The sequence below is a fragment of the Crinia signifera genome, chromosome 5 (genome assembly GCF_055691185.1).
Source record: "Crinia signifera chromosome 5, ASM5569118v1, whole genome shotgun sequence".
Classification (NCBI taxonomy): domain Eukaryota; kingdom Metazoa; phylum Chordata; class Amphibia; order Anura; family Myobatrachidae; genus Crinia; species Crinia signifera.
Genome location: NC_139221.1, coordinates 105,233,714 through 105,254,559, shown reverse-complemented (window position 1 = coordinate 105,254,559; position 20,846 = coordinate 105,233,714).

The following is a 20,846-nucleotide window of genomic DNA, read 5'->3' as shown; positions in this document are numbered from 1 at the left end:
TGTATCCCCACTGATGTATAACTGTGGTATACATAACTATGGTATACAGTAACTGTGTGTTTTGCTGACCTGGCTGTCATGGATGCGATGTAACGCATTGCATTACTTCTGCATGTTACTATGGAACTACGGCACTGCTCATTATGGAAAGCAGCCGTGTATCTCTTACTTTTCATAATGTCTAATGGGCAGCTACAACTGACTTGTGTACAACCCGAATCCGCCCTGCAGCATTTTACAGGAAAAACATATTTTGAATGAAAGCTCTGTTCTTAACTGGAACTAGAACAAAATTTTAATAATTTGCCTTGATTAAGTGGTAGTAGCAAACTAACAAGAACAAATAGTCTAGTTACATTTTTAAATATAGTAAAATGTCTTACTGTCCATATTGCTTATGATTAAAATATACTAACAACAGAGAAGTCATATAATGAGTAATCTGCATTATCTCTTATTCATTTAACATTATATACACTTATGTCAGTTTATATCTGTGTCCCCTTGCATCTAGAAACATAAATCCTCTTACTGTACATAGAGACGTTCCAAAATTTTTGTTTCCTGTACTAATAGCACTTTTCATTGAAACAGGAAAAACACTGAGGTGTAGAATTATACCGAGTCCAAGAAAAACATAGGCACCACAGCTGAATGTGCAGTGAGGTGGAGCTGCTAATATTGTACTGGAATATAGTAGTTTGGTGCCTGAGTGAAAATTAAGTCTTGGCCGCTGGCTGTAATTCCAATTCCTGTACAGAAAGTCGCTTCAGCAGCTGAATCTAACCATCTAAGCTCCAGAACCATGGCAAAGTGCTGGCATGCTCTGATGTAGTAGAGGACTGGCAATGTATGCCAAATAAAGATTATAACCTTTAACAGAAAGTTCTAATTCGAGTTTATTAAAATGCTACAGTGCTAAAATATTCCTATTTTTCTCTTAATTTATCATTTCACTCACTCCGAAGACTTTAAGCATCTCTTCTTAGGTATCCAGCCACACTCATCTGTAGTGCTGCCGCGGCCCGTCTCGACGTGCCACAGGGAATCACGAACATCTCACACGCCTGCTTGTCCATTGCTGTAAATGGGGCATGGAATCGTCTCGCACGCACATGTGCCTCCTTCCGGCGGAGAGCCGAATGAATGAGCGCGGCTCCATCTGTAAGAAGCTATTTAATTTTACATGTTAATCAAAGACAAGTCTGTTTGACGTGAAAGTGGCCTTATGTATCGTGGGTGCCGTAAATGCGTTGACCCATAGTTTCAGCTATTTATCCCAAAACCTATGGGTTATTCTACATTAGCTGCAATTTTAGTACAGTACATAAAAAAAAAGAATTGTAATTAATTTAGCTTTAGGGCCAGATGTATCAAGCTTCAAAAAGTGATAAAACGGGGAGTGATAAACAACCAGCCAATCAGCACCTACCTGCCATGTTACAGGCTGGGTTTGAAAAATGACAGGTGAGAGCTGATTGGCTGGTTGATTATTACTCTCCATTTTATCACTTTTTGAAGTTTGATACATCTGGCCCATAGTCTTTTACACTGCTGTACCAAACTAATTGAATACAATTGTGTAACTGAAAGGCTAGGCCTGGGCTTTGAAATTTCATAAATAGACCACTGAGTACAGAGGAAATCATGTCCCAGTGTGCTTATTATAATTCATAGTTCACAGTAGTAAATATGGCAACACTTTTAGAATGATAGTTTACCATGGTGGTGTTTTAAAGGGTTGAAGTTTGCTTAAAGGCTACATTATTGGTAACCAGGGAGTGAGGTGAAAGTTCAAGTCTTTTCACTCTGGATGTTTCAGTAAATATACCAAAACTGTTGTAATTCTATTTTTGTAATGTAAGGGCCAGATGTGCTAAGCTTGAAAAGTGATAAAATGGAGACTGATAAACAACCAGCCAATCAGCTCCTACCTGCCATGTCACAGGTTGTTTTTGAAAAATGACAGGCGGGAACTAATTGGTTGGTGGCTTTGTTATCACTCTCCATTTTATCACTTTTTAGGGCTTAGTACATCTCGCCCAAAATCCCCCAAAATCTGTTAAAATAGAGCTTAAAGTGGTCATGGAGACATGGTGAAACTCATTTCCCTCTGCCACCTAATCCCCAGTCTTCCCCTCCCATCATCATTGCGAACTATAAAGTCTTTTCTGTTAGAATGACTGTGCAGAGCCAATGTGGAGGATGAAATAGTTCCACCTTACCATTACAGGTGGTGAAACTCAGTTCCACTCCAATGACCAATCAGCCGTGGCAACCCTGGATGCTGCAGGGCACTTGCAGTGATGCCATGAGTTGATGGTTCTATTACAAATCAATTGATTTACGGTCAATAAGATAAGCAAACCAGTGCTGGTGACACTGAAACCTGTGGACAACCATGTGCAACTGAATATGAGGTAAGCGCAATTTACTTAAATTTACTTAGGTTCATTATTAAGTCATTATTATTTATCAAGAAATATTTGCCATAGAAAAAGGCTGAATCTCTAGGACACTGTTATGTGAGGACTTTTGGGAACCACTGATTTACAGAAAGGCTTGTGTCTTTTTTTTTTTATATTATAAAGCTGACATAAGCCTTTACTGTATGTCACAGTCATGTTTCATCTCCCTCACATTAACAAGAGAAATATCTACAGTAACTAACCTGTTTTGCACCATTTATCACCTTTGGCATAGACCTCTGTTGGGAAGGTGGCCTTTTAATTTGACAAACAGAAAAGAGGGGTGAGCAAGAGTATCATTGACCCCTCCTGTGTCACCCCTGTCTGTCTCCACCTCTTCTTTAGAATGTAAGCTCTCACGAGCAGGGACCTCTTACCTCATGTGCTTATCCATTCTTCAGTAGTCTTCGACTGCACCAAAGCAGGCTGTTTGCTACCACCTTGATACTTATGTTGCAGTAATCGGCTGATGTTCCTATAATCATTTACCCTGTATTTGTCCTGTACTATCTTCAACTGTAAGTCACTGTTTTCCTGTTTTGGCTTTGTGTACTCTGTAATTGGGCACTGCAGAACCCTTGTGGCACCATATAAATGAAGTATAATAATAATAATAATAATAATAATAATAATAATAATAATTGTAAATATCTGCTGGATAATAATGTTAATTGCATTCCTTGCATTACAACATGGTTTGTCCAGACTCAGATTTAAGTAATGAAGGTGCTCATGAGTCTTGGTGTTCAGTCGTCAACCCTTCTGCAGAACCCAACTGATACAGTTTCAAATTAAGATACAGCATTCATTCGTTGCACCTCTATTGAAGTTTATGTATTAAAGTGCATCAGACTTGCTTACAATAAAAAAATATTATTATTATAATTATTATTGTTATTTATTACTCTTAAAACTTCTGAGCTGTTATGTTTGTGGCATTAAGGTAATCTTCTTTGTCAGATTGCTGCTGAGTAAGTGAAATTCCTCTTGGCTTAGGATATTTTGCTCACTTCAAACAAATAGGACAGATTGAGATGCATTACCACTGTATCTACATTGGGACTAGCAATGGAATGGAAAATTGAAAGTGCATGGTTACACTTGACAGAGGGTCAGACCAGACAGATCATTAATATCAATAGTTGGATGATTTGTGGTAAGATCTTTATTCGTGGTAAATTTTAAGGTTATAAGGTGTACTATTAGATGATGTAAAATAACCGCAATAAAGTGCACTTATGAGGAACCTCTGGCCTTATAACCTTTCATCCCTTTGAGAATATTTCCTTGCAATATTCTTAAAGGCAGGCTTGCCTCTTTGGCTGACACTGTGGCTCCGGTAGATTTCAGTAATCCAATAACACACATGACCTCTAGTTATTAGCAGACTTCCAATCAACTTCCCCTCAACTGCCTTTTGGGAATTTAAAAAAACCCGGAAGATTCGAAGACCTGTACGTACCAGTGGACGTATCTCGGTCACTGTGGTAGAGAAGTGCAGTCATGAAACTGACGTTTAAACAGCAGGAGAGCAAAGTGTGTATTTGCAGGTCAACTATACAAATGTTGTGGCTTACACTTTGTTACTGGGATTTGTGGATAAGAACCCACTAGATGATCTCAAAACCAAAGATCAAACAATTCATAACTAGTTGCCATTCTCCTCTGACCTACAATTATAATAGAGAAGGTTAAAAATAATTACAGCACTGGAACCAACAGAATTTGGTGTCTATCTTGTTAGTGCAGGAGACAACTATATCAAGTTTAACCACCCTATAGCACCATTAGATGTATTCGATTAATGTAAAATCAATTGAATACAACCTGTACCACTAGATTCAGTTCCTTCATCCTTTAGTGTTGGCAAAAGAGTAGACCCATACAGTGGCAAATACAGGATTTAGGTGGAGGGGGGGGTGGGGGGTTCCGTGTGCGAGCGAATGTTTGTATGTATATATGTCATGGGGACAGCATGCCAGTGTTCAATATGCCGACACTGACATCCTGACTACCACCTGGAGACCAGCGCCGGATTAGGGTGCCAGCGCCTAAATCCTGACTGCTGAGAAGCCAACAGTAAGTATGCATGCAGCAGGAGTGTGCGCCGCTAAGGGGGGTTAGGTTTAGGTTCTAGTGGGGAGATTTAGGGTTAAGCTATGGGGAAGGGGGGTTAAACAATTAGAAGGAGGACAGGGTTTGGCAGGGGGGTTAGGTTTAGGCACTAATATGGGAACATAGGGTTAGGCTGTGGGGGTCGGGAAAGTTAGGGTTAGGCTACGGGCAGTGGGGTAGGCACTTAAAAAGTGGGTTAGGGTTCAGCTGCGGGGAGCATGTTTTTTATATACATATATTTTATTTATATATATTATGCCATATGTACAGTATGTGTGTGTGTGTGTTAGTTATGTGTGTGAAAGACAGATAGATAGACAGACATGATAACAAAAAAAAATGATTGTAATACAAAATAATTAAATTAAAATTACCTGTATGCTGCTGTACCCAGAGATCAGTGTCCAATAGGCTCCTTAGACCCGAGAGTGTGGTAAGGTGATCTGTGCCTGAAAAATGAAGATACTGTGAAACTCTCAGTTTACATCATCAATCAGATGACCGGAGTCACAGAACAGGAGCCAGTGGTGTATTTATAATGGGTTCCAGGGGGCGCTATCACCACACACATGCCGCACACATTTGTTTAATGGAGTCCCGTGACAGTGGCAGCAGCTGAGCGTAAATTGACAGAAAATGGCTGAAGTGCCATTTTCCAGAGATCTGCATATGCACAGTAGGGTCTAAGTGCTCTATTGCTTAAACTCTACAGTGCTGCACTACATCCACCAGAGAGGATGGAGGAGGGAGAACACTGGCCTTCTCTTCCTGTCCTGCCCCTAGCAGAAGCACAGTGCTCAGTTCACTGAATAACCCAGGAGCTCACCAGATCACCTGAGGTAGCTGTTCGCTTATCAGGGGAGAGGGTGCTGGTTTGGGGGCGTTGGTTAACTGACTGAACACTACTTAGGGTATTTTCAAGAAATACCCTGAGGTATGTACCTCTTTGCAACAAAATAGCCCAAAACACCAGAAGTCCCGGGTGCGATATTTGCAGGGACAAAGATTTTTTGCAAACTCTGTATTTGAATGCAATATTTGATACATATTTACGATGTATTCAAATATCGTAATGCAAATAGTATCAGCTTCTCACCTTCACAGTATATTCTCTGCCCTAGACCAATGTTGCTCTTAATCCATCCTTGCATTTTTCAAACAAAGCAGTCCAGGTAAGTGATGATAAAGAGGCTAAAAATGGCAAAGGAAATACCATATGCCAGATAACACATATGCCTCACGGTGGGGACTATGTAAAAACCGGACCGGACTAAACCCCGGACTGCCGGACAGGACATCAAAATTTGCAGTCCAGAGCTTGTAGGGTCCGGTCTGGGGGGGTGTCCTGTCCAGGGGTGTATTGTCCGGGGGGGGGGGGGTCCCTTTGTTAGCTATCACCAGGGACATGGGGGAGGGGAGATTACAGCCTCCCCGGGTGGTCCGGACCGTCTGGTTTTTGCTACATGCCCGGACCATACAGGGAGGCTTTATTCTACCCTCCTCCTCTACCTGGTGACAGGTGTGACAGGCAGCCCCCCCGTACAGGACACCCCCGGACAGGACACCCCCCGGATGGAGGCTACAAGCTACAAAATGCAGAGTTTGATGTCCGGTCCGGCGGTCCGGAGGTTTTGTGTTGGTCCGGTTTTCACCCATACCCCCCACGGTGCCAGATAACACATGCCCCCTCCTTCCCAGGCTGGGAACAATATGACAACTATCACTTCCACAGGTAGTCATTCCAAGTAGCTACTACTCCAGGACAGTGCTGCACCACAAAAAAAAGCTTACCGCTGGCAGGCATGGCATGGAAGGTTACTTCACCCCGCTGCTGACACCTTCTGCCAGCAAGGCACTGGGAGGTTACTGCACAGCTTCTGCTGAAGCACTGCTCTCTGCTGCTGCCTCCGGCAGGGGGTTACCGCAGGCCGCTCTGCCCCCTCTCACTGCAGCTGCTCACCTCTGCTTACCTGCCTTCCACTACCCTTCCCTCCCGCCTCTACTGCCAAGCACCTCAGCCCTGCACTGTGCGGGTGACGTCACCCGTGCACCCGCGTAATGCACTACTGGGACCGCTGAAGCCAGGAGAGGCTTCAGAAGAAAATGTGCAGTATTACTGCACATTTTCTTTTCAAGCCTCTCCTGGTTTCAGCATTCGGATAGGGGCTTTGCCCTTCAAGCCCATGAGCCTGTGGGCCACAAAAGTAGGCTGCTGGGGCTGCATGCGGCCACGGGCCACGAGTTTGACACTTCTGTGTTAGAGGCTAGATTGCCAAATGTCACATGGATGTGCACTTTGATAGAGGGGAAGATGTGCCTCTAAATGTTGAGAGACAGACAGGTGGAACATGGAGAGAAAGAGAGAGCATGAAAAGACAGGGGGCATAGGGTGCGAGAGGCATGGGGGAAGAGCGGCATGGGGAGAGACTATAGAGAGGGCAGCATAATGAGACTGTGCAGAAGAGCTTGTGCTCAGGAGAGCAGTTACCTGGAGGTCTGTGGGAATAGACTGTGTTTTCTTTCTAGCCAGGCGCCCCGGGTTGTGCAGTATCTTTGGCTCCAAGCATCACCATAGAGCCGTGAGCGAGCAGGTAGGTCGGATGGACATTAGTGTGCTCATCCGCACCCGCCTCCCTTCCCACCAGCACCACCAAGCATGTAAGGAGTTGAGGACACACTAGCTGGCTGTCAGCTCCCCCTACATTCAGACTGAAGGGGGTGGGGGAGGGGGTGTAATTGCCTGCCCAATCTCTGACTCATCACCTCCCGCTCCTGGCACAGCTTTGGTTCAGCTCTGGCTTCTGGCAGAGCTCCGGCTTCCCGCTCAACTGCAGCTCACAGCAGAGCTCCGACTCCCCGCTCAGTGGCATCTCCCGACTTACGACTCGCCGCTGAGCTCTAGCTACCTGCTTGCCTGAGAGTCATTCTGCGCGTCGGCCCGCAGCACACCTCTGTTTTAAAATGTAAAAAAATCATCTAAATGACAGGAATCCATCGCTGCTATCTGGGCCCCATTTCTGTTGGGGCCAGGGACTCAAGTACCCCCAGACCCCCCTAATGGCAGCCCTGCACCCCCCTTACCCTAAAAATGGTACTGTCCTGCGAAAATCAGGACAGTTGGAATGTATGCCTCTATCTGTTTATAACTGCAGCAATTGAGCTCTGGATAGTTGTCAACACAGTCTCTCTGCTTTAGCTGTATAGAAGGAGAGCCAACTGTCCCCAGCAGGGATATTCTTAGTAACAACAGTGCTAGCCATCTCCTGCTACGCAGCAAACAAAGCAGGAGCACCATTTTGTCTGTGATAATTGTATTTTTAGTGCATGGACACCACAGCCTGTGCAATGCCCATTAAATGATAACTGGTTGGTACTTTACCTCTCTTCGTTTTATCTCTCTCCAAGGTTTCATACATCTACCCCAGGTGTGGTGTTATACTTCATAGTTTATAACAAAAAAACATAATTTGATAGCCCATTTTAGGAACTGGATATAACAAAAAACAAGTCATTATTCCTGTGTATTTATAAACAGTAATAATTAAGTGTTGAGTGCAAAGGAAGCCATGGCCTGAAATTTTGTAGTTTAATAGTAAGACTCTTAGACAGCTTAAGGGAAATACAGCACAATGTGTTAGCAGATTAATACCAGAAGGGGCATACATTTACATGTGGCAGGATACACAATGGCTTGTGGGACAATGTTTTGGCAATGAGCTATGAAATTGGACATGTGGTTTTGTTTGTGAAGATGAGATTTGGATGTGAGAGTGAGAGCATTTTTTGGCGGTGATGGATTTTAGTTGAGTAACTACTGTGTAATCATCCTGCCTCCTTTCCCTACTGGTAATGCTGTAGAATGGAAAGGCAGGAAGACTAAGGAATGTCACACAGTACTGCATGGTGATAGAAATGCCTCGTTCTATTAGAAGATTTGGAATAATGTACTGTGGGGAAATCAGTGTTGTTTTAATTTAATATGCAGAGTAAAACAGCTGGGTAATCAGTTGTGAAAGAATTATTTGTTTGTAATTAAAGAGCTATTTGTTAATCATAATTTAGATACACACAAGAGCCAATATACAGTGTGTGCAATTATTTCCTAACTTCCATCGGTTTTGCTGTTAATGGTACAATCGTAATTTGATGGAGATGGAAATACATTAACGCACAATTGTGGTGCAGAGCAGGAAGGGAAGGTGTGAGTAGTGGTGCAGAGCAGAAAGGGAGTAGTGGTGCAGAGCAGAGGCGGAGGGTTGGAGTATTGGTGCATGGAGGGAGGGTGGGAGTAGTGGTGCGGACCAGGGAGGGAATATTGTTGCAAGATGTGCCATATGATGTCTGAGCCCTGCGCAGAGTACCTCTTCATTGTACCCCCACCCATCACTGGCGACCACACATCCAAGTAGGGGCGAGTATCTGAGCAGATGGGCTATCGGTGGTGGGCAGCCTGGGTGTCTGAGTGGTAGGGGGTCTCGTGGCTGAGCGGCGGCAGAGCCGGCGTCTAAGCAGTGGGGGACAGGTGGCTGAGCAGCGGGGGCCTAGGTGACAGGGGGCCCCGGTGGCTGAGTGGCAGGCTGGTTTTGGGCACTTCAGATCATTGAGGCCCAGGATAGCTGTCTCTTTCAACCCCGATTGTCGTTGGGCCCGAAGTCAGCAACTATGGTATTACATACACACATATACACACAAATGCACAAACAGATTACATACATACAGTATGCACACAAACATTCATGCTGTACATGTACAGACACATAGAACACATATACAATGTATAGAACACAGACACATATACATGTAGTGCACTTACACCGACATCTTGAGGGAGGTTGCGGGAGGATGTCACAGCAGCAGTCATTGATGCCATCATTAAGTTCCCCCACCCATGGCATAATCTCACGATTCGCTGATTGTGGTGAGTGGGGCGGGGTGGGGCCAATATGACATGATTACATGACAGATGTCATATTTGCTCCACCCCCTTGTCACCAACCCATGAATCGCAGCAAACAGCCACAAGTGGGAGGGGCTATGGAAGCTGGCAGACTGACAGATGTCAATATTAAAAGAGAAAAAAGAGCGGAACGCAAAGCCGGGGGGCAGAGCGGCCTAGGATGGCTGTCACCCTCCCCCCTCTGTCGCCGGGCCTGCCTCCCTGGCAACACTGCAGCCCAGCACACAGCAGCATGTACTGGGTTGAGAAGAGCCATTGCATACCTCCCAACTGTCACGATTACAGCGGGACAGTCCCGATTTCGGGTCCTGTCCCGCTGTCCCACCCAAGGCAGGCATTGTCCCGCTGCGGGGGGTGGCAGTTGGGAGACCCCCCAATCTAATAGAATAGACTAATTAGCATAAGCCTCGCCCTCATTTGCATACGCCCTGACCCCTTTTCGGCCGCGCGAGTGTCCCTATTTCATTTAATCAGAAGTTGGGAGGTATGCCATTGCAGTTGCAACTGCCAGGAAATGGGGGCCACAATGGACCCCTCCATTAGACCTGGGCCTGGGTAATTAGTACCCCCCCCCCTCTTGGCATCAATGCCCCTTTTATGACACAATGACAGGATAAAGTTTAAAATCAAGCAGAGATGGCTAGGTCCAAATTGTTTTGGCAATTCTCCCAACTGTCCTAATTTTGGAAGTCATGCTTTTTGAGCACTAGCCTGCTGTCCAATCAGAATGCTGCAGTGTCCCAGTGGAGTGTGTGGGGATGGGGAGGGCAGAAGTTGGGAGGGCAAGCAGTGATAAATAGATGTCATATGTATGTGCACAGCATCTATTCAGTTAAGAGAGGGACATGGGGCTTCAGATCATTGTGAGTGCACAATTTTTTGTTAGACCATACCCCCTTTTTGAAATGCCACGCTCACTATAACAAGGACATGCCCCCTCTCAATTAAAGTAAAAAAAATTATTGTTACTACAAAGTTAAAAAAGGCATAAGTGAAATACAATACAATACACTCACAACTCTAGTAACATTAAAAAAACAACAATGTTACATTTTTAATGTAAAAATTATAAAGAATCTGTTCAGAAACCTTATAGTATCCTAGACACTTGCAACATTTCTTGGAAGTTAACAAAGAAATTAACTTATTTGCCTTTGCTCTATTCCTTCTAGACAAAATGTCATCCAGCGTAGGAAGATATTGGCCAATGTTTTTCCTGCAGCTTTGACTTCACTACCTAAAAAGCCCAGACCTAAGCACTTTGTTCCCATATCATACTGTGATAGCGTAAGTCAGAATACTCTCTTAAGTTATCATTGTTATTTGCTGAGAAAGGTGTTTCACCACATGCAATGGCAAACATATGCATGGGCAGTCTAATGAATGCACATGTGTGAAAATGGCAGAAAATTGATTGTTGTCACTATAACTTCACTGCAGGCACTTTGCCAGGACAGACTGTTATAGGAACTGCAGTCCCTGCATGAGTTGTTTTGTTAAAAACAGACAGAAATTATTTATTTTTGCTGAGATATGCAGTGATTAGAAATCCTACTTTTTGGGGCCAAGCTGCCTCCAATGATATATAGGCCCCGGGGGCAACCAAATAAATCTGTGTTGTGTTTTTGACATAACTAAAAGAGGACAGCCAAACTTGGAGCCAGGCTGTCAATACAAGCCCGAGACTCTAGAGGGAGGGCCAGCAACTGTTTTGAATGATCTTTAACTACGCAATCATTTCTGCATGTACAGGATGTCTATATACAGCATATGGTACTACACAAGATCACCGGGGGACCCTTTAGAAAAGAGAGAGCTACTAGCCGTAAGAAAGCCCAATCTGGCACTTTTAGTTAAAATACTGTTGTTAAAGAGAAAATGTATTTTAAAGCTCTATTGGAGATGGTAGAGTATAGAATGTCATCAAAATAAATCAAACAATTGCTCTAAAAATGTAAATAGGTTTGTAATGTTACTCAAATTCTATTTTGAACCACTGAGTAAACTTTGAATATAAAATAATAAAGGTTAATTATCGGGCTCTGGGAAGCCCTAGATAATTAGGTTTTCAATTCGTTTCCGGGTGCCGAAGCAATGTGAATACTGCGGATCCAAAAATCAGCTGTTGCTGTGGATATTTTTACAGCTACTTTAGTAACAGTGAAACTTAGTGTTGCTGAGTCTGACCTGTTCATTGGTACTACACATGATGCGTGAGTGTGTGTTTATATATGCAGGAGACAGTTAGTTGTGCATGGATTCAAACAGATCTCTTAACACAACATGACTCCTTCCCAGGAGGTCCAGTAATAAGTGCCATCTGGAGTTTGCATTTGTTCCCTCTGTGAGGAGGTTGTTGAATGTAGGTCCCCATACTAGTGTATGGGGAGAATGGCTAGATCGGGGGCTGGATGTCCTACCATCTTCCACCCCTCTCCACCACACATCACTGGCTAGCGCATCCATACTATTCATATATCCACTAACATACGTGATTATTAACGCAAAGAACTTCTCTTACAATAAGAGCTGTTCTTTGTGATGTGGCACTGTCCCTGGACTTCCAGGTCTGAGACCTGGGAGTCCCTCTGTGCATGTGCAGAGTGAAGGTACCGGCTGCGGGGCATGCTGAGAGGGAACCATGATGGATCCCTTGAACAGTACTGCAGAGAAAAGCCAATAGGCTTCTATAGGGTATTGGCAGCAAAAGCTGGTGATTCCTTCCACAACGGTGACCTGGCGGAAGGGCTTTAGTGCATACAGAAATGTAGTAAAAAGATAACAGGGTTTTTACCAAGATGCTCCTCTTTGATCCTGGACAGGTTTTATGGGTCAGACCTCACAGAGGAATGCACCTGGCAGAACTTTGACCCAGGAAGCCTGTTCTAGGCCTGCCATTGGATGGATTTGGAAGAAAATTTAGCATAGTGGTGAAATTGTGCATCCCAGGAGACATACTAATAAGTTGGGGTCAATTGGACCCGAAAGCAGAATACACCAGGCAGAATTGTGACCCAGGGTGCGGGGCTGTTCTGGGCCTTCCATGGAATAGATTTTGAAGAAAACTTCACAAAAGTGGTAATATTGGATCCCAGAAGACTTACGTTGGTGTATGTTTAGCAGAACATTGACACAGGGAGCCTGTTCTGGGTCTTTCACTAGAAAGATTTGCATGAAAATTTTCATGAACTGTTATAACTAGAGACAGGATTATATACAACATAAAAAGCTTGAAATATGCATGCAAATATGCATGAAAAATACTTAAAATATGCAGGAAAAGTGTTAAAATATGCAATGCTACTAAATAATTTAAAAAAAGTATTTTTTGACTTATTTATTTAAAAATCAGCATACAATTAGTAAGCAGTAGAATAGCATATTGATAATTAATAATTATTTAACATTTTGTTACTCTTGAAAACGTAAACAATCAGGTACTGTTATAAATTTTCGGTAGTAAGATTGTGTCAACTACACGAACCCTCATCTCCAGTGCCGATGAATCAAATGTCAGCAGAGCATGTGAGGGCGGCGCAGTGGAAGGCTTCCACCCTGTGCCGCATACTCACTGGGACCTGGCGTTTCCTCTGCACTGCGTCATATCACAACCCTTCCGCCCACCTCCTCTGCTGCAGATCTCTCTCTCTTGGCGCAAAGTCCCAGGCCAGGGACTGACTTTTATTAAAATGGATTGGCAGCAGTGTCAGACGTAGCGTACATCCAAGGTCCCCCACAGTGCGCACATATTGGCCAGGCCTGCAAACTCTACCACTATCTGGCAGTAGCAGGGAAAAGCAGTGTCGTGATTCGTGGGTGAAAAGGGGGCGGGGCCTAATACGTGAAGTGCCCCCTTTGGAAAAATATGCACCATCACTAGATATTAGGTAAAATTTGGGTACTTATGTAATATCTGGGCTCCCATTTTTCTTATGAGACCGCGTCCCCTCGCGGGGCTCGCTGCGCTCGCCACGCTTCGGGCACGGTGGCTCGCTGCGCTCGCCACACTATATAAAATCAACTCCATGCATAGTTGGATAGTAGGGGTATGAAAAAATGGGATGCATTTAACATGGGAGCCCAGATAATACATAAGTACCAATTTGCAATAATCAGTGAAAATGGGCAAAATATGCAAATATGCAAATGCATATAATCCTGTCTCTAGTTATAACTGACTGAAATAACCATAAATCAATGAACTAAAATACATGGACATGGAGGTAGGAAGACAAAAAAGTTGTGTATCCAAAGCTTTGGAATAGAACATTGATAACAGAAAGAAAATCTGGGGCTACTGTTGACACCCCAAAAACAGCTACTGTACTAAGCTACTAAATATTTTAATATGTTGACAGATACATCCAAATCAGTGATAACTTAATAATTGGAAAACACAACCTGTAACAGGTTGGTACTTTTTTTTAGCTCTCTTCCCTATATTTCTCTCTATGTATGACATACATAACATGTATAATATGGTTGACAATTGGTTTTGGTAATGAATGATAAAAATGTCATACCAATCGAAGAACTCCACTGTGAAATTAAAAAGAGAAACAACAAGGGAGTAGGGCAAGATTAAGGGGGGGGGGGTGGGCACAGGGGGTCAGTACCCCTCAGCCCCCCCTCTAGCTAGGGGCTCCCTGTGGTCGGCATGCATTTAAAATGTCTTTTTTTTTTTTAGCTAATAGTTTTGTGCATGGGAGTGGGGTCGTGTTGCAGCTTCACCTCTCTGCCAATGTGACAATAATTAATTGTGCAAGAGCTTTGGGAGCCAAAGCACACTGAATGCACAAGTGTGCAGTGCATTACTGGGAGTTATTGACACTTTGCACAAGAGGGCAGAGGCTGAGAGGTGTGTGCTGAGCTCTGATTGGTGGAGCTCATCACATGCTTCTAAGGCCCATGGAGGACAGCAGCCTCATCATGGGAGGGTTTTTAATCAGAGGCAGCACTGAGCCTGTGAGGTTTGCGGCCAGTAATGACAAGTGCAAGGGGGCCCCCCTGTCTAAAGTGACCCGGGCCCCCCGAAGGCTTAATCCAGCTCTGCATGGGAGCGCTGTATGGATGTATGGCAGATTAGTTAACATCACAGATGGAGCTGGCCTGGTCTTTGCAGGGGATGGCGGTAGAATCGCCAGCCGCCATCCCCCGCCAGCCGCCATCTGATTTGCGAAAGGGGACGCGCGCACACGAGATGCGTGCACGTCCCTTTCCGACCCCGCCAGCTTGTCGGCGGTCACCCGGGGTCCCCACCGCCTCCGCGCACCCCCCCTAGCCCTGTCCGTCTCCCTGAAGCGGAGACAGACAGGGTTCCTGTCGCCCCGCCGCCCGGAAACTGAGACGCGCGTGCGTGTGAGACGCACACGCGTCTCAGTCAGATGGAGTGCCTCGCTGCTGGCGGATCGCCAGCGGACACAGTCTGGCGATTCGCCAGCAAGAGGGAGCCCGGCTCCCTCTGTATTGAGAAAACTCACACATAGTTAAATCCTCAGGGCTCGGAACAGTCATTAACAATGATGGCTATGGATATTTTCAAAACTGTTGAACTACATGAACTTGTTTTTGGTGTTATCAGCCATGATAATCAACTGATTTTGTGTCATTTCCCAACAGTACATTTTATGTCTGAGAGGCACATTGATATCCAAAAAGAGGACTATTTTTATTTATTTTTGCAAAGTACTAAATTGAAACCCACTTTTACAGACAGAATTACACTCCAAATATTATTTTTTCCGACATAATAGGTCAGTATGACCTGCCTGTTTTGTGTGTATTAATGGTGGAACATTTTATAAAAAAAAAACATTGTCAACATTTTATTACCACTATTGGTACCTGTTTATGGGCCTGATTCAGCTGTGGTTGTAGTTTTGTGAACATTCCCAAAACTACAACCCGCAGGAGTAACATATAAGGGTCACCCCACATGCAGGGTTCCCGCCCCGCGATACAAATGCAAATTTTGCGTTTCAATCGCTATAGTGCGAGCACACTGCCGGTAGCCCTCTAGCTTTGCAGCCTATGCCGATTTTTGGTTGCATCAGCTGTGTGTGTGCCCCCCGCAATGCCAGATCACCAACTGCGCAACTGTGCCTTCCCTTCACTGCCTAGTCGCTCCTATTGCATTTTAGACTGCGATTTCTGCAGATCGACTCATGATCTTGAATCAGGCCATAAAGCGGCAGATCACATCTCTTTGCAACCTATCTTGGTATTCTTATGGAGGTGATGTTGCCCATTACAACCAACAATATTCTGACTGACAATTTACAAGCTGGGTTTGAAAAATTATAGTTAGAAGACATTTGGCTCCTGCGCTATCAAAGGACAATTTATCACTTCACCAGGCTTAATAAATCTCACCCTAAATCTTAATAGATCTCCCAAACTGTAAAACCAAATCTAGGGTCATTCATACATAGATTTTGCAAACTGTTTAAATTGCAACATGAAGTTGGGTAGCATGCACCCTTGGTATAAGAAATAGAGGAACTTAAAAAAGCAGTAGTTTATTTAAGGCATTTTTAACAGTGATAAAAATACATGTAATAAAAAACTGATAGAAGTGTCACAGGAGGGTTTTTCTTTCGTGGGCTAGGCTGGAAGTCTTGATGATTCACCGGATTGGAACTTTGAAGTTGTAATCTAGCAGATTTTATTAATTGCTTGTGCATAAATGGAGGAAGCATGAAGAACCAGTAAAAAGATTGACTTGATCCATGGACTTTTGCGGTAGCCAACGTGCAAGTCACAGCCCACCTGCCTGGGTTCTCTAACTGAACTGACATTGGGATAAAAATACATAGACATAATAGAACCAGTACTGCACTTTCTAAGCACACATCCTCCCACCTCATAGTAAGGCTTCTGTCTCTTCTTCCTGCCAGCTGCTCTTTGGTCCAGTGCACTGCAAAGTACAAACACAGTCATGAAACCTAGGGCCTAATTCAGACCTGGTTGTAAAGCTCCTTTTTTTTCAAATGGACAAAACCATGCAGCAGTACAGGTGGGCCAAATGCATCATATGTAGAGAGTAAAGGCCGCCATACACTATGCGATTTGGCCCCGATTTCACCCGATCCAGATGGATCGGGCAGTGAAATCGGACCAAATCGCAGGTTTTGACACCCGGTCCGACCCGATGCACGGTCCCGTGCGCATCGGGTCAGAGTCGGGACGTCGGACCGGCTGCACATAAGATAAATATGCCGTGGGGACTTTGAGGACGCCGGCGAGGGAGGGGGGCGGGAGACGCCGGCGAGGGAGGGGGGCGGCAGGGGGAGCTGGAGCAGGGAGCTGTCATGCTCCGTCCGGGTAGTGGGGGGAGACGCCGCTAGTAGTGCGAACGCTGCGGGGGACACACGCGGCAGTGACATAGAGCCGGGCGGGGGGAGCCGGGAGCTGTCAGCACTGAAAAAAAAAAAGCCCATACAATGAATGGGCAGCCTGTGATTGGCTGAGCGCTCTCTCAGCCTGTCAGCAATTGGCTGAGAGAGCGCTCAGCCATCACAGGCTGCCCATTCATTGTATGGGTTTTTTTTTTCAGTAAAGACAGCTCCCTGCTCCCCCTGCCCGGCTCTATGTTACTGCTGCCTGTGTCCCCCGCAGCGTCCGCACTACTAGCAGCGTGCGTCCGTCCCCCCAGCCGCCTTGCAGCATCCCCCGCCCGCCACCTCGATGTCCCTGGCCCCCCTGCTCGCTCCACATTGCAGCTCCCCGGGAGTTGCAAATGATACATCGCATGCGATGTATCATTTGCAAAACTTGGCACATCAAGTGCCAAATCGTGTGTCCCCCTCCCGGGGAGCTGCAGGGGGAAATCAGGTCCGACCTGTCCTTAGGACAAGTCGGACTAATGTATGGGGGCCTTTAGGGGTGAGTTATCTTGTTTCTGTGCAGAGAAAATAATGGTTTATTTATTTTTACACTGCAAGTTAGAATTCAGGGGCAGATTTATTAAGCTTGGAGAAGAGATAAACTGGAGATAAAGCGGAGAAAAGTTAAAAGGAGATAATGCACAGCCAATCAGCTGTGTTTGAAAAAGACAGTTGGGAGTTGATTGGCTGGTGCTTTATCTCCTTTTACCTTTTCTCCGCTTTATTTCCAGTTTATCTCTTCTCCAAGCTTAATAAATCTGCCCCTCAGTTTGAACACACCTCACCCAAATCTAAATCGCACTACACATGTTATATCTGCTCCACCTGCAGTGCAGCATAGTTTTGAGAAAAAAGGTGCTTTGCAGTCAGTTCTGAATTAGGTCCCTAGATATGATCAAGTGGACAACCCCAAGAACCAACAGAAAGACTCATTTCCTGATGGTTACTTGAAGCATAAGTGGGTCCGGCCATCTTCACCATATACAGTTAAATATCAAATATTTTTTATGTTCAACTGTTCAATTTCATCAAGGCATCCTTTTGGCCATCCAAGCCATAGCAATGCAGCCCATTGGCAGCATAAGGGTCACCAATAAAACCGTCTAGTATATCTGTCAAAAAACAGATGCCCGACAAACCAATTATCAGTGTTAAAAAGGTAAAAGACACTACTTGAAGTAGACCTACTATTGACTCGCAATGAGCCCATATCACCTTCCCACCTCTGCTGAAAAGGGCAAGGCATCTGGGTTGTGAGATCCTACAATAAAATAATACATATAAGTGATTAAATCATGTGAGCCCAGTGCATACATTCTTTAAGGGATAAACCTAAATCACAGGAGAGTCATTAAGGATTTTTTTAATTTGCAGACATTTATAATAAATATGCATTTGGTATAAAAAATTCTCAGCAGAGTTGAGCATTTAAGTAAATATCCTTTATACAGTTGTCCAGCCCACTCCCAATTCTGCCCCCGATATCTTCAGCCTGTAGACAAGTAAGTTGTGATAGCTACATGCAACCCCAGAGGGGAGTATCTGGGCCCAGAACCAGAAAATTCAGAATCCTGGAGACCAAAGTCCAAGGAGGAGATTTATGGGTGAAATTTATTAGGATGAGAGATTCAGAAAGTGAGAGATTTGGTAAGAAATCGCCAGTTTTTTATAAAGTGGCAATCATTTACACTGCAATATTAAACTGATTTTGCAGTGTAAATGATTGCCGCTTTAAAAAAAAACCCTTACAAGTTATATATACTTTGGGGACTGTCAAGAATTCTGTCAACAGGGTAATTCAGACCTGATCCCATGGCCGCGAATGTGCAATGGCCAGTGATCAGATGGATACCGCCCTAATGCTGTAGTGTAATTCCATCTTGCAAATGGATATGTACGCCTTGCGAAGAAATCACAGCCAAGCAAATATGTTCAAAACCCTTCAGTACGGGCTCAATATATAATGATTCTTGGCACTACCATGAAACGGCCAGTGACCAACCACAGATGCCTACTTCCTGTCAATCTTCCGGCTTGCAAGTAGAAAAAGTAGCAGGATTTAATCGCTGGAAGGCTCCATACACATGCATTGTGTCCCATATGCATGCGCAGTGTAACAATAATCCTCCACTGTGCAAGTTTGCGGCTTTGCATGCAGGTCTGAATCTGCCTCAATGTTAGGGAAAGATGTAGCCCAGTTCATGGCTTGCAATGTAAGTAATCATTCTGTGATTGAATTTTATGTAATCTTGGAGGTTATTGGTGAGCTAAATACAAAAATATTTAAAGCAATCTACCTACTGCAAGGGGAAGATTTGGGAAAAATGCAGAATTTTTCCCAAATAATAAAAAGACAATTTACAAGCCAGAGGCTCAGCTGCAATTTTAAATAAGAAAGGGGTCAGGAACAATCATACCTCATACCCCTAACCAAAGAAAATGAAGACACAACAAATCCATTAAGATTAATGTGGGCCATCAGTGATAAATATATTATGTGACCCAGCCAACAAGTCCAGGACCAGTACCACAACTTCTTATTAGGTCATATTATCTAAAGTGCCTGTTTATAGAAGTGTAGATGTTGCCCATAGTTACAGATCAGATCAAACTGAAGTAGCATCCTCTTCATGGAAGACCTCTACAAACACCTAGAGTTAAAGAGGTGTACAGTTTAGGTCAGGCTTGCCTACCCTCCCGGAATGGCTGGGAGCCTCCCGAAAATCTGGTCCTTCTCCCGCCACCCCGGGAAGGTGGGCAAGTCTCCCGCTTTCTAATGATAGCCCCCGCTCCCCTCTTGCCCGCTGGTTTAATTACCATAAATCGCGGGTCCACGGTGAGAAGTCGGGGCTTAAATGACACGATTGCGGCATTTCGCTGCACTTAAGCCAAGTGATGTCAGCCTTGCCCCCGCCCCTGATGTGTTGCCTCTCCGAGATTCTCCCGGAGAGGTGAAATCAAAAGTAGGCAAGTATGGTTAAGAAAACAACAGAGTGGTACAGCGCTGTGCTTAATATATTGTAATTTATTAAAATAATTTCATAGCAATATTATTAAAAATATATTCAATGTGGCCAACATTGGGACAGACAAGACTCACAAACATATAGTTGAAAGCAAAACTTCCCTCAAATGGGCCCCTTGCAAATGTTAATGGGGGTAGTTAATAGCAGCATGCGGTTAGTTGCAGTTTTTAGAAAGTTAGTATTTGCATAAAAGTTATTGGAACTTTCCCTCTGTTAATACCGGTATTTTCACAAGGTAATCCTTAGAACAATTCATGTAAGTGCACTTTCAATGAGGTATACTTAAGTGAGCATCCGGGTAAACAGCAGGGGATTTGTTTGGAGTCTCCTGAACGGACCTCTCCGACCACCGATTGTTGATTGATGGTGGTCCTATCTGAGACTGGTCCGGTAATGGTGTCAGGTAGCAGCTTCAATCCCAAACCTCTACGCGTTTCTCCGCCTTTTAACTCCGTCAGCGGCTTCCTCAGGAGGAAGCCGCTGACGGAGTTAAAAGGCGGAGAAACGCGTAGAGGTTTGGGATTGAAGCTGCTACCTGACACCATTACCGGACCAGTCTCAGATAGGACCACCATCAATCAACAATCGGTGGTCGGAGAGGTCCGTTCAGGAGACTCCAAACAAATCCCCTGCTGTTTACCCGGATGCTCACTTAAGTATACCTCATTGAAAGTGCACTTACATGAATTGTTCTAAGGATTACCTTGTGAAAATACCGGTATTAACAGAGGGAAAGTTCCAATAACTTTTATGCAAATACTAACTTTCTAAAAACTGCAACTAACCGCATGCTGCTATTAACTACCCCCATTAACATTTGCAAGGGGCCCATTTGAGGGAAGTTTTGCTTTCAACTATATGTTTGTGAGTCTTGTCTGTCCCAATGTTGGCCACA